Raw genomic sequence first — 13,041 nt, 5'->3', positions numbered from 1 at the left:
AATGCAGGGGCAAATGTTCAAGCCCTAGTCCGGGAAGATCCCACATGCCGTGAAGCAACTAAGCCCGTGCGTCACAACTACTGAGCCTGCGCTCTAGAGCCTGCGAGCCACAACTACTGAAGCCCACATGCCACAACTATTGAAGCCCGTAGGCCTAGAGCCCGTGCTCCGCAACAATAGAAGCTACCGCAAGGAGAAGCCCATGCACTGCAACGAAGAGTAGCTCCCACCCGCCGCAACTAGAGAAAGCCCGAGCACAACAACGAAGACCCAATGCAGCCAAAATAAATAAATAAATTTATAAAAATAAATAAATAAAATAACAAATGCTATATCCACATATGAAGACAGATTTATATTTTAGTATGTAAAACTATGAATACATAATTCATATCCTATCATACAAGTAACTTTTTTTGAAAAGAAATTAAACATGTTTAGGATTTACTGATAATCATTCAGATGCCAAAGTTTATGACCTGAATGTTACCATCTCTAGAAAACTAATTCAAATATTTTTTCTATATCTGGATTTTATTTTGCTTTCCAAGGAAAAAAATATATATAGCCAAATAAGCTTAAACAATTATATTTTAACAGTTAAACCATAACACAAAATGTGTATTATGTTAGCTCATTTTAACCTTTTTCTGTCAAGTGCTTGGAATGTTTGATACAACAAGCAGTCTCTAGTCTAAACTATATATGTAAAATAAGTGGGCAATGTTCCAGGTCTAACCTCTCCTTGACCTTGAGAACAGGAAACTCTTGTTCTCATCCTCATATCACCCCTGTTTGACTCAGCATATGTGAGTCAGTATACATGACTCAGAGTCAAACAATATGTTTGTAAATAGTGCTAACAGTTACCATTATTATAATGGTAATTTATTATAATTATATGTTATAATTATAACAGTTATATATTTTTATAAATGAGGTCTTTCTCATTTCTTCCACCATATTTAGCACTTCCCATGTCATCCCTAATCCTCATGACAATGATGTGAAATAAGTTGTATTGCCTTAATAACTGATTTTTTAAAATACTGAGGCTCAGATGTAAAGTGACTTGCCTGTGTCTACACAGTCACTAGGAAGCCAAGTCAGAATTCAAGCTTTAGTCTGTCTCAAAACCTATACTACATCACTAACACATTTTGGTTATCTTTGCATTGTAGGCCATGATGATCTTTTTGAATTTTTTCAAATATAGTATGTGTATTGCAGAAACAAAGGCACAACAAACATTCTTCTTAAATGGATGCATTAATAAAAGTTTATTAGTTTTAAGAATAGCCCTCTTTTACTTCCATGAATTTCATCCACAATTTTAATTAATTAATTTCAAAGTGCACCCATCAAAGCTCTCAGTGGTTACAAGATATTTAAGCAGCTCTCTCTCCAGGCCCGGTTAAGAGGGGTCACCAGATGGCTTCCCATCATGTGAAGGTTGAGCAGCTATAATGCAGGTATAATGCAGGTATATTGCAGGTCCCAGTGCAGAAAGAAAAGCAATGCCTATGTCTTACCATCAAGTAAGAGAAAATAGTTCAGTATATTTTTTGTTCAAATAAGCTCATATAATGATAAAAACATCTACTCAGGAGAACTGGATGAATAATCGTCTTTCAGGAATCAAGATAAAAACATCAAAATAGAAATGATTTTGGAAATGGGAAAGAGCAACAGGCCATGAAAACCTAGCTTCCCATCTCAGCTCTGTCATCATCCAGCTAGTCAATATCGGATAGTTCACTGTTGAAGCCTACGTCTCCTTTTCCTTATCTGTAGATGAGGACCTTGAGCAACACCGTTATTTCCCAAACTCATCTGATCATAAGAATCACTTAGGGTCAAGGTTAAAAATATAACTATGGAAAGGCTAGAGAATCAGAATCCTTGAAGAAGGGTCTTGGGAATGCGTATTTTAATAAAGATCCTTGTTGACACTGATGATGGGGCAAGTTTCAGAAACACAGGAGTAAACTGCCTCTAGTATTGCTTATGGTTATGAAAACCCATAATCTATCTTACAACTCTGCAAACTTTTCTGTAGAAAAATGGAGAGTGGATAAACCGAATGATTTATCATTGCCAATACTTGCGCTTAATCTAGGTTTTTCTTTCCAGTTTGTAAGTTACTTTCTTGAAGAAAATAAAATTTAGCCTCAGTATATATTCTGCTGTTACTGGTGGTCCTGACACGAGGACAGCATGAAGAATGAAATTTTGAGTAAAACAAAATAGAGTTGCATGTGTGAAGCATGAAATTCTTTCTGTGTTTAACGTGTTCAGTAATTCAGAAGGTAACATTTATTCAATGAGGAGATTTCCTTTTTAGCCTATGGGGAAACTGAATACGTTGATATGAATCTGCATTTTTATATGGCAGATTAATTTGAAATTTTTACTAGTTCTAATTCTGTGTGATTCAAGAGAGGCACAGAAGGAAAAGATTAATAAAATCCATATTGAATCCCCTCCTCTTTCCTGAAAAGAAAATATGAGGATGCATCTTGATGAGTGGCATCACATCAGCAGTTTGCCCTTCTTTTCTAAGTCACTGAATAATTCCTTTATGGCTAGTGATCTATGGATTAGCATGTCTCCCAGGTGTTCTGCCTGCAATCTGGGCAGCAAACTCCGCAGCAGCCCTGAGCAGGCTCTGGGAGATACAGACATTCTTCCAGATGTTGACACTGAAAGCATCAGTTAGGGAGGTCAGGTGCCCTTTAAAAAGGGAACTTTGTAAGGAGTTGTTTACCAATGTTTCCCTTAGCAGAGCAGCTAAGACCATAGAGAGATGGTGTTGACACAGAAATGGCAGGTTTGCCTGAGATTTCATCTCCAAAAGCAAAATCAAAACTAACCTATTTATAGGTTATGCAACTTAGAGAGAAATGCCTTCTCTACAAGTTGGAACTGTCAAATTCTCCATAGTATTAAAATTCAGGATATTTACAAGAGGTTTCAGTAAACAAATTTCCCTCCAAAAGACTCTGAAATTTTTGAGAGATCACTTTATCTTCAAGAAAAATATTTTAAAAGTATTAAGAAAGTTCCAACAAGGACTTACCGTGTAGCACAGGGAATTCTACTCAATATTTTATAGTAACCTATAAGGGAAAAGAATCTGAAAAGGACTCTATGTATAACTGAACCACTGTGCTGTACACCTGAAACTAACATGATATTGTAAATCAACTATACTTCAATATAAAAAAGTATTAAGAAAATAAATCGCCTCAAATGGATAATCTACATAATGCCTGTTCAGTAAGGCCAAAATTACATGAGCGAGTCAGTTGCATCACTAGGATAAAATAACTTAGAAAAAATTTTGTAAGAATATTAAAAAGAAAGATGACCACATAAAGATAAAAGAAACAAAAATGTTCAAATGTGTAATAATAACAGAAAGTCTGAAGAAGATCCTGCCTTCACGGCCCAGAATGTTTAATTACAATAGAAGACAGGAAAAGCAGCATTATTCAACTCTTACTTTGATTTTATCTTCCACTAAAAAGAGAATGACCTTTCACCTTGAAAGTATGGTCCAACAATGTCTGAGTGAAATGATACTCAAGAAGTCAAGAAAATATTAAATGAACCCTTGAATCCTTTATATTGATTCAAATGCCCTAGTCTAGAAAAATTGCATCACAGTATAAAGAAAGTATAAATGTTCTTAGGAAGGCGTTTTCAACGATGTTTGAAAAATCCTGGAATGTAAGTAGGCACAGGAAAAACATATCATTAAATGGTAGATATTGACTCTGTTTCAAAAGGGAGAGAGAACTAATTTCTAGAAATCACAGTTTAACAAATTCAATATTGATCCCTGGAAAAACTTACAGAATAAATTATTGAATAGGTAGTTTGTGAATATATAGAAAGCAAAATGGTGACAAAGAGGAACACCCCTGGACATACTAAGAAACAATATTGTTGATCTAATGGTTATTTCTAGGGATGTTACAAGAGAGGAATGTTATAAGGATAATGCCTGTGCTTCTGATTACAAGGTATTTAACATAATATGGCATATTCCTGGAGAAAGGAAAGATAAGCATGTGCTGTTTGATTAAAATGCATTCTCTAACAACTAAAAGAATGTCAGTTAGTGGGCTAGCCAACAAATATTCATCTGGTGAGTGCCATGGCATAAGACAATATCCCTGCTTTCCAGAAGTTTATATTCTAATGGAGAGAAGGTCCTAGTGGCATTTTATTGGACACTCTATTTGAACCTGATTTATTTAACATGGTCCATTGACTTGGATAAGCACATCAGATGTACAGATGCCATTGACTAAGGAATGTTTTGAATAATATTATCCACCAATAAGATGTCAATAAACAGAGTGGGCACCATGTATCACACATTCATTAACACTCCTTCCATGGAGAGGTGATTACATCAAGATGTCCCCCACCCCCCACTTCCACAGGTACCTTGAGTCTGGGCAGGCTTAGCGACTCCTCTGACTGGTAGAATAATGCTGGATGTGATGCCGTACCGACTTCCAGACATAGGCCTTCAGATACTGGCAGCCTTCTTTTCCTGACCCATGGGAGACAGCTTCAGTGCTGCATGGAAAGTAGAGCAGCCCTGGGGAGGCCAATGGGAAGGGGCACCGACAAATTCTGCCAACAGCCAACACCAAATGCCAGTCATTGAGTGTGCCATCTTGGAAGCCGATTTTTGGATGCAGTCGAACAATCTATCCCAGCTGACATTGCAGGGCACAGAGGCAAACCTTTCTGCCAGCAGAGCATTCCTCAGACTGCATATTTATGAGAAAAATAGATGATTGTTATTAAGCCACCATGTTCTTGGGATGTGGTTTCCCTCTCCCTCCCTCTCTCTCTCTCTCTCTCTCTCTCTCTCTCATACACACACACACACAGGATAAAATACTCAATTGTATAAATAAATAGGTACATAAATACGTTGATCAAAGTATTAAAACTGACTGTTACTTCAATATGAACCAGCAGAATGCAAATTCACTAACAGATGCCCTTATCTAAATCCAGTCATTCTTGCTATATGTAAACATTGACAAATTCTATTGATTTTACCTCCAAATGTCTCTTGAATACTCCTTCTTCTCTCCATCTCCACTGACACCAGTGTGGTCACTTACACAGTAGCCTCCTAAGTTGTTTCTTCACATCCATTCTTACCTCCCTCAAATCACTCCTCACACTGAAGTGAGAATGGACTGTTAAAAACATAAATCTCAATGAGTTATTTTTCTGTTTATAATCCTTCAATCAATATTGCTATTAGGATAAAGACCTATTGATTTTTATCCTAATCTTTATCAACAACATCAATTGCCATGACCCCTTCGTTGTGTGTTTTTTTTTTTTTTTTCATTCCCCTCACCTTTATTTTCTTTTTCTAGAATGTGTTCTGCTCCCAGCTGCCTCAATATCCTTGTGCTCTCTGTTCCCCTTGCCTGGGATGATTAGGAATCTCTCACTGTCCTTCAGATCTCTGACCAAGTACCACTGCTTCAGGAAAATGTTCCTTGTCCTCCCATACTTGGTCATACACACTCCTTACCCCACCACATACACTCCTCACCTTTCAGAATGCCATAGCTTTGTCCTCTGAGACATTTGACACATTTGTGATTTATAACTAAGAAGTGGCTAGTTGTTCATTAGTTACCTCTGCCAACAGAGACAGTCTTCACGATGGCAAGGACTATTCGCGTAACACCTCCGTTTCCCAAACATCGTACAACATGCCTTCTATGGAGTATGTGCTTAGTAATTATGTGTTAAATACATCAATGACTCGTTTATTTCAGGGGGTTTAAAGCCTTCTTCTCTGCAAATAGAAGACCATGAGATTTTCATCCTTGTTAACTACAGAGTTTGGCTAAGTAGATGCTCAGTAAATCTTTATTTATTTAAACTGAATACACTAAATAGGATTATTTTACATACATGGGAAAGTTAAAAGAAGGAGTCATTTTAAAAATTAGGGCATCCAGGGCTTCCCTGGTGGCGCAGTGGTTGAGAGTCCGCCTGCCGATGCAGGGGACACGGTTTCGTGCCCCCGTCCGGGAAGATCCCACATGCCGCGGAGCAGCTGCGCCCATGAGCCATGGCCGCTGAGCCTGCGCGTCCGGAGCCTGTGCTCCGCAACGGGAGAGGCCACAACAGTGAGAGGCCCGCGTACCAACAACAACAACACCAACAAAATTAGGGCATCCAAGAACTGTGACAAACTGAAATAAATTCAATTGAAAGCAGCCATAAAGGTGAAAAGTTTGGAGACAAGGCACATGAGAAATGACTGAAGGAAATAAAGTCCAGGGAAGAGAGAACTCTAGCTGAGCTGTGATACACGTATATGTTATACAGCTATTAAAACAGAAAATACCCCAGTAGGCCCAACTAATGCCAATGTATGGAATTTATCATGTTGCAAATTCCAACCAACTCATTCACTGAATACCTAATAATCCCTTACTGTGTGCCTTGCACAGTGTTAGGGACGAGGATATAATCATGGAGCTTGTAGGCTAAGGAGGAAAAGAAATAAAGAACAATTAAATAATTAAAAATTAGCAAATACTAAAAAACAGACACATAAGTATCTTGAAAAGAATATAAGGAGAGAGACCATAGATTGGGTGGTTTAAAAAAGCCTCTCTGAAGAGAGGATTTTCAAGATGAAACCTGAGGAATGAGAAAAAGACAGGCCAATGAAATTTATCCCAACAGCAAGAGGAGGGAAGTCCATTCCTTCTACAGGAAGGCTGTAAGGAAAGGAAACATTTTGGTGTCTCTAAGGCACAGAAAGTTTAAGTAGCGTGGGCATCGTAAGTAAGCAGAAAAGCAGTGCAGGATGAAAGGGAAACAGGAGTCACATGATGTGAGGCCCTGTTGTCTGCAGTTAAGGGTTTGGATTTATCATATGTGCCATGAGAAGTAACTTGGGTTAAAAAAAGAAAAAGGATTCTCAATCTTTTTTAAAAGAGCACATTTTTGCCTTGAGCATAATTGATTGAAGGTAGATTAATGAAGAATATTGGACACCAGGTAGAAGTTTACTACAGTCAACTCGGCACAAACTACATGCTTTGGAAAATAAAGATGTAAGTGAAAAGGGAAAGAATTAGTTAGATTTGAGATATATGTGTTTGAGATGTGTTATGGGTTGACTAGTGTCCCCTCAAAATTCATATGTTGAATCTCTAACCCTCAGTATCCCAGAATGTGACTGTATTTGGGGACAGGGTCTTTAAAGAGGTGATTAATTTAAGATGAGGTCACTAAGGTGGGCCCTCATCTAATCTACCTGATGGCCTTATAAAAAAGGGATATTAGGACTTACAGACACCAGAGGAACCAGGCATAGAGGGACCATCCCGTGAAGAAGCAACAAGAGGGTGTCCATCTGCAAACCAAGGAGAGAGACCTCAGAGGAAATCAACCCTGTCAGCACCTTGATCTTGGACTCATAGCCTCCAGAGCCATGAGAAAATATATTTCTATTGTTCAAGCCACCCAGTCTGTGATATTTTGTTTTGTAGCCCTAGCAAATGGATACAAAGTGGAACAGACAGCACTTATCAAGAAACTGGATTTGAGAGTGATAGAAAGTGAGGCCACAAGCATAATTCTGATGTTTGCAGGTTGAATCACTGGGTGCATCATGGTGCCATTTCCTGAGATGGAAAGACTGAGGGAGAATACATTTCTTTAGGGAAACCAGGAGTTTTGTTGGGTTACTTAAGTCTGAGATGACGGTGAGGCATCTTTAGTAGAGGTATCAATTAGACAATTGACTATATAAAAATCTAGGGCTCAGAAGAGAGTTCCTGGCTAAAGAAATATATATGTGTGTGCCTGTGCATTTGTATGCAAGTATGTGTGTATATATGTTTGTATGTACGTGTGCATACATTCTTACAGTGATATTTGATATCAGGGAATGTATTAGATCACCAAGGAAGACAAGGTAGAGAAATGGAGGGAAGTAGACCCAAGATTTACCTCTAAGGAAGTGGCATTTCAAGGTCGTGGAGAAGAAGAACCAGCAAAAGAGATACAATGCATTAGTTATCTATTGTTACATAGCAAGTTATCCCCAAACTTAGCAATCAGAAACAGCAGACACTTGGTATCTTGTAGTTTCTGCAGGTCAGGAAACTGGGAACAACTTAGCTGAGTAGTTCTGATTCAAGGTCTCTCACAAGGCTCCTACTGAGATGTTGGTATGGCTAGGCTTGACTGGGGAAACTTCCCCTTCTGACTCACTCACATGGCTGAGGACAGGTCTCAGAAGATCTGCTCCTAGGTCAAACTCACACGAGCCTCCCGAGAGGGCTGTCTCTCACCTTGGCGACTGTCTGACCTCAGAGCCAGTAAAAAGAGAAAGAGCTCCTAAGATGGAAGATACAGCCATTCTATACCCCAACCCAGGAAGTGACATCCTATTACTACTGCCATATTCTATTCATCAGAAGCAAATTTCTAAATCTAGCCCACAGTCCAGGGGGGATGATTACACAAGAGCATGAATGAGAGGAAGTAGAGATGATTGGGGGCCAGGTTAGGGGCTGCCTACAACAGGGTATAAAGAGGGAGAAGAAATTGGCAGGGTCAATGGATTAAAGATCTAAATTTTATGGAAGACTTGGTTCTATGTGGTTATTGAGCAGGTGAGTATACAAGTGTAGAAGGTTGTACTTAGAGACTGAAACATTAAATTTGAAATACTGAAGATGGTGTGGTCATTGGTTTATGACCCCTTTAGCTGAAGACCAGAGAAACATGTTGTTGAGTGGGTAGGAAAGAAAATACAGAAATGGAACCGAGAAGTTGTTGTGCCATACAAGCCATCGACACGGATGTTGGAAGCATGAGAAAGAAGACTGGAACTTGGATGGAGAAGCTGTGAGCCAGCAGCTAAACGATTGCATGAACAAAAACCAAAAATTGCAAGTCAGGAAATGCTATAGCAAGGAGGAAGAGGCGAAGATGTTGAAGGGGAAAGAGGTGTAAAAGGCAGATGAGGAGTGAAGATCTGAAACCAGCAATGGACAGCAAGGAAAATGACCCCGTCTCCCCACAGACCCTAGTTAATCAGGGTGTAGAAGAGGCACGCAAATAGGAGATGTCATTTTGTCGTGAAAGAGCAGTTTTCAGTCAACAGAGGGTACAGAGGTTACTGTCCTGCAAAAGATGTGTTGGCATCAAACAGCAAGGAGTTCTTAGAAGGCAACGAGGGAGAATTTGGCAGAAGCAGGAATAGGTGGTTCAGGATTGGTAAGGAACTGGGCTGGAAAGGTACAAGAGCTCAGAAATAATGGGTGATTAATAGACCTCAATCTCTGGTGCTGATGAAAGTCAACAGACATGCTGGTCCTCACAGCTTTGGTTCTTGTCGTCATTACTGGTAGTGTGGGAACTCAATCTTAGGAGAGAAATGATCACAGTGAGGGAAGAATAAGAAGGTAAAGGGCTGTCTTTACATTAGCAGGTGACTAATTAGCAAGGAAGAAAGGCCAAAGCTGGTAAAACTATGGAGGTTTTAAAAATTATGATAGAGGAGTTTCCAGTGCTTGAATGGAACAACTGTGATTCTTCCTAGTCTATAACTTTGTTGCATTTTTCTCTCATTGCTGCCACTTCTTGTGAGATACCTTCTTTTAGTTAGAAGATATCAGGAAAAACCTTAGAAATTATTTCCTCAAAGTCTTTCCTGGGAAGAAGCTGAAGCCCAGAGAGTCCACAGCATCTCATCCATGACCAGGTGTAAAAACAGTGTCAGGTTCAGGGATAAAAATGAAGAATCTTGATTTTTAGTTCATTTGAAATTCTGGGGATAAAATATAGTGGCATAATAACTTTATACAAAAAAAAAGTAGACAAACAAAGTAGCTGACAAGGGAAGGATTTGGGGGTGAATTCACATTTAACTGAAAACATATATTTTGAGCTTTTAAAGTCATTTCCCAAGATGCTTTGACAACACACAAATGTGACATTATGTGTTACCTACCCATGGCATTTCCTGAGATTCAGATGAATTCTTGGGAATTGATGGCTAAAACTTTTTACCAGTTTAAATTCCATACATGTGTCACTGTAGAGGGACACAAAGACAAAAATAGAAACATGATGTAGTTGGGCTCTTCCAACTAGAAGTAACTCTGGCTGTGTCTGGCATGGGGCAAGTTGGACTAACCAACCAGGATAATGACCATGTCACATAGTCCTTTACGCTATCCTTCTACTTTTTAGTACTTTTGTCACGTACTTTCTATTCTGAGATGTCTAAGTGAAAACAGCCAACTTGTTTTTAGAGACAGAAGGGGAGAAGAAGAAAGAGGAGGAAAAACAGAAGTTGTTTAGGTTCATAGTAAATATGCTTATCTTAAGTATAAGGGAAGTACTCATAACAATTTAATCATGTAATATTTTGATCATCCTATTAACAGAACATATATAAGCATTAGTTGATTATAGTAAATAATAAGGTAGTTAAGGTTCATATCTCTGAAGTTATTACATTAATTCTTTTTTCAATTTATTTTTTATTGAAGTAGAGTTGTTTTACAATGTTGTGCTAGTTTCTGCTGTACAGCAAACTTCAGTTACACGTATACATATATCCCCTTTTTTTTTTTTTTTTTTGTAGTACGTGGGCCTCTCACTGCTGTGGCCTCTCCCGTTGCGGAGCACAGGCTCCGGACGCGCAGGCTCAGCGGCCATGGCTCACGGGCCCAGCCGCTCCGCGGCACGTGGGATCTTCCCGGACAGGGGCACGAACCCGTGTTCCCTGCATCGGCAGGCGGACTCCCAACCACTGCGCCACCAGGGAAGCCCTATCCCCTTTTTTTTTATATTTCCTTCCCATTTAGGTCACCACAGAGCACTGAGTAGAGTTCCCTGTGCTATAAAGTAGGTTCTTGTTAGTTATCTACTTTATACCAAAAAAGGCTTTTGGAAACTACTATAACTTCATTACATTAATTGTTTAAAAGGAATTAGTAGTTTCCAAAAGTCCTTTTTGGTGTATACTGGAAACATTAAGTATTGAAAAATTAGAGCATATTGAACAAGGAATACTCTACAAACTTATTTGTCCCTCTTAAAGCCTTACTGAAGAAAAGTTATAAAATTTAGAACGTGGTAATATAGTAATACCAGAAAGACTAGGAGAGAAAGGGGTGAGGAGAGAGAAAACACTTTCTAAAATTGAGTAAACATATTCAAAACACATTTTTTTGAGCCTGAAAATTGTGCAGGTTATACTGAATTTTAAGCAATGATTATAGAAGACGGGGTGATTTTCAAATACAGAAGGATCAGCCTTAGCAAGAAAAAAAAGGCAATAGAAGAAAAGGCAAGCGATAAATTACACAGAAATCTCATTTTTTCTGTAGTAATCTTAGTAAAACCATCAATAATAGGAGAAAGAAATTTGAAAGATTTTAACTTTACAAACCTGGGCCAATTTAAAATACAATACTATATTTTGCTGTGAACACTGGTTTCCCAGTAGTCCTTTTGAAAGTTGGGAAAGGACACTTAAATGAAAATTAGTTTATACAATTAATCTGGCAGTGTAGGGGTTAGAGTAAATTACCAAAGAGAAATATACAGCAATGCAGGGAAACCATCCTCCCAAATACATGTGTAACAACTGAAACACATATGTGCGTATTATATATTTATGTGTGTATGTACACTTACGTATGTGTGCATATGTGCACACGTGTATGTATCACGTGTATATGTAAAATATGTGTGTGCACATGTTTATGTACAGACACATACATGGACTTGTGAAAGAGGCCAAGGAAAGCTGATGATAATAATTTGAAATGGTGAATTTAAGATGCATAAAAGCATGAAATAGACCAATCTCAAAAGGGAGGAAAGGACACAGAGAGCCTACAGCATGTCAACTGTTGTGTTCCTTTTGGGGGGCAGGGTAAATGTGCCAGCAGTGCTTTCACGTGGAACACTGTGCAGACACGGAGCAGGGTGGTTCTCCGTCGTTGTGCCTCAGGAGCATGCTGTCGCCAGGGGCCCGAGACTGGATTCTCCATGTAAGGGTCTTTTTGTGATTCTCGATTCTGACTCCCTGAGCAAGACAGACCAGCCTGGGGGTACTGGAGCCCGTGTCTTGCCCTGCATATTTATCACCCACAAATCATCTGTTATAAATATACCTCAGCCAGATCATCATCAGGCCAGCTCCGTAGCCCGCAATTTATGAAGGTTATAGGAAACAGTGTGAAGGGTGAAGTGCTTTATTAAGGGTGGCTTTCTCCCTAACCCAATCCTGCATTCCTCTTGAATATAAATGACTCTGAGAGTGTGTGCTCCTTTCCCTGCAGGATTAAGGCTTTTTAAATTGTCCCTTTTGGCTGTTATTCTTATGTCACTGTCATGAGACACACAAGATTTTTAAAGAAACATCTAAATCAGTGTTCAAAGATAATGTGAGAAACCCCTAGATGCAAAGTAGAAGTATTTCTAAACCTCACACTGGTTCTTTTTTATGTACAAAGCATGCAAACCATTCTCCTTTTCTCCATTTTTTTTTGCATGTCATTAGTCTCTTTATTTTTGCTTCTGGCAAAAATAACAGAATTGACCAAAATGTCTTGCAAATATCATAATCACAATCTCTGTGGAAGTTGAAATAAATGAAATGTGTTTCTTCTTTCTGTCGCTGAATGTTGTTTGTGTGTTTTTTTTTTAAGTGTTTGCTGAAGACACAATGTTTTGGATTACGCCCTGGACATAAAGCTTATTTTCCTTTCGCATTCTCTTAAATGAATAAAAAATACTGTAATGAACCAAAAAACGACACAAAACCAAAACGCCACCCAGGCGGCTCTCTCAGCAGTGAATTCTCCTGGAACATGGTTAAAGCCTGCTGGATGGGGAATGCTTAACTGTTTCCCTTACAGAGTGTTATTCTGAACACCTGTCCCAGAAGAAAAAGACTTAAAGAGGGTCACCCTATTAATATGTATTGAGCAGTAAAGG

The sequence above is a fragment of the Pseudorca crassidens genome, chromosome 13, assembly GCF_039906515.1.
Source record: "Pseudorca crassidens isolate mPseCra1 chromosome 13, mPseCra1.hap1, whole genome shotgun sequence".
Classification (NCBI taxonomy): domain Eukaryota; kingdom Metazoa; phylum Chordata; class Mammalia; order Artiodactyla; family Delphinidae; genus Pseudorca; species Pseudorca crassidens.
Note: the sequence above shows the minus strand (reverse complement) of the source record.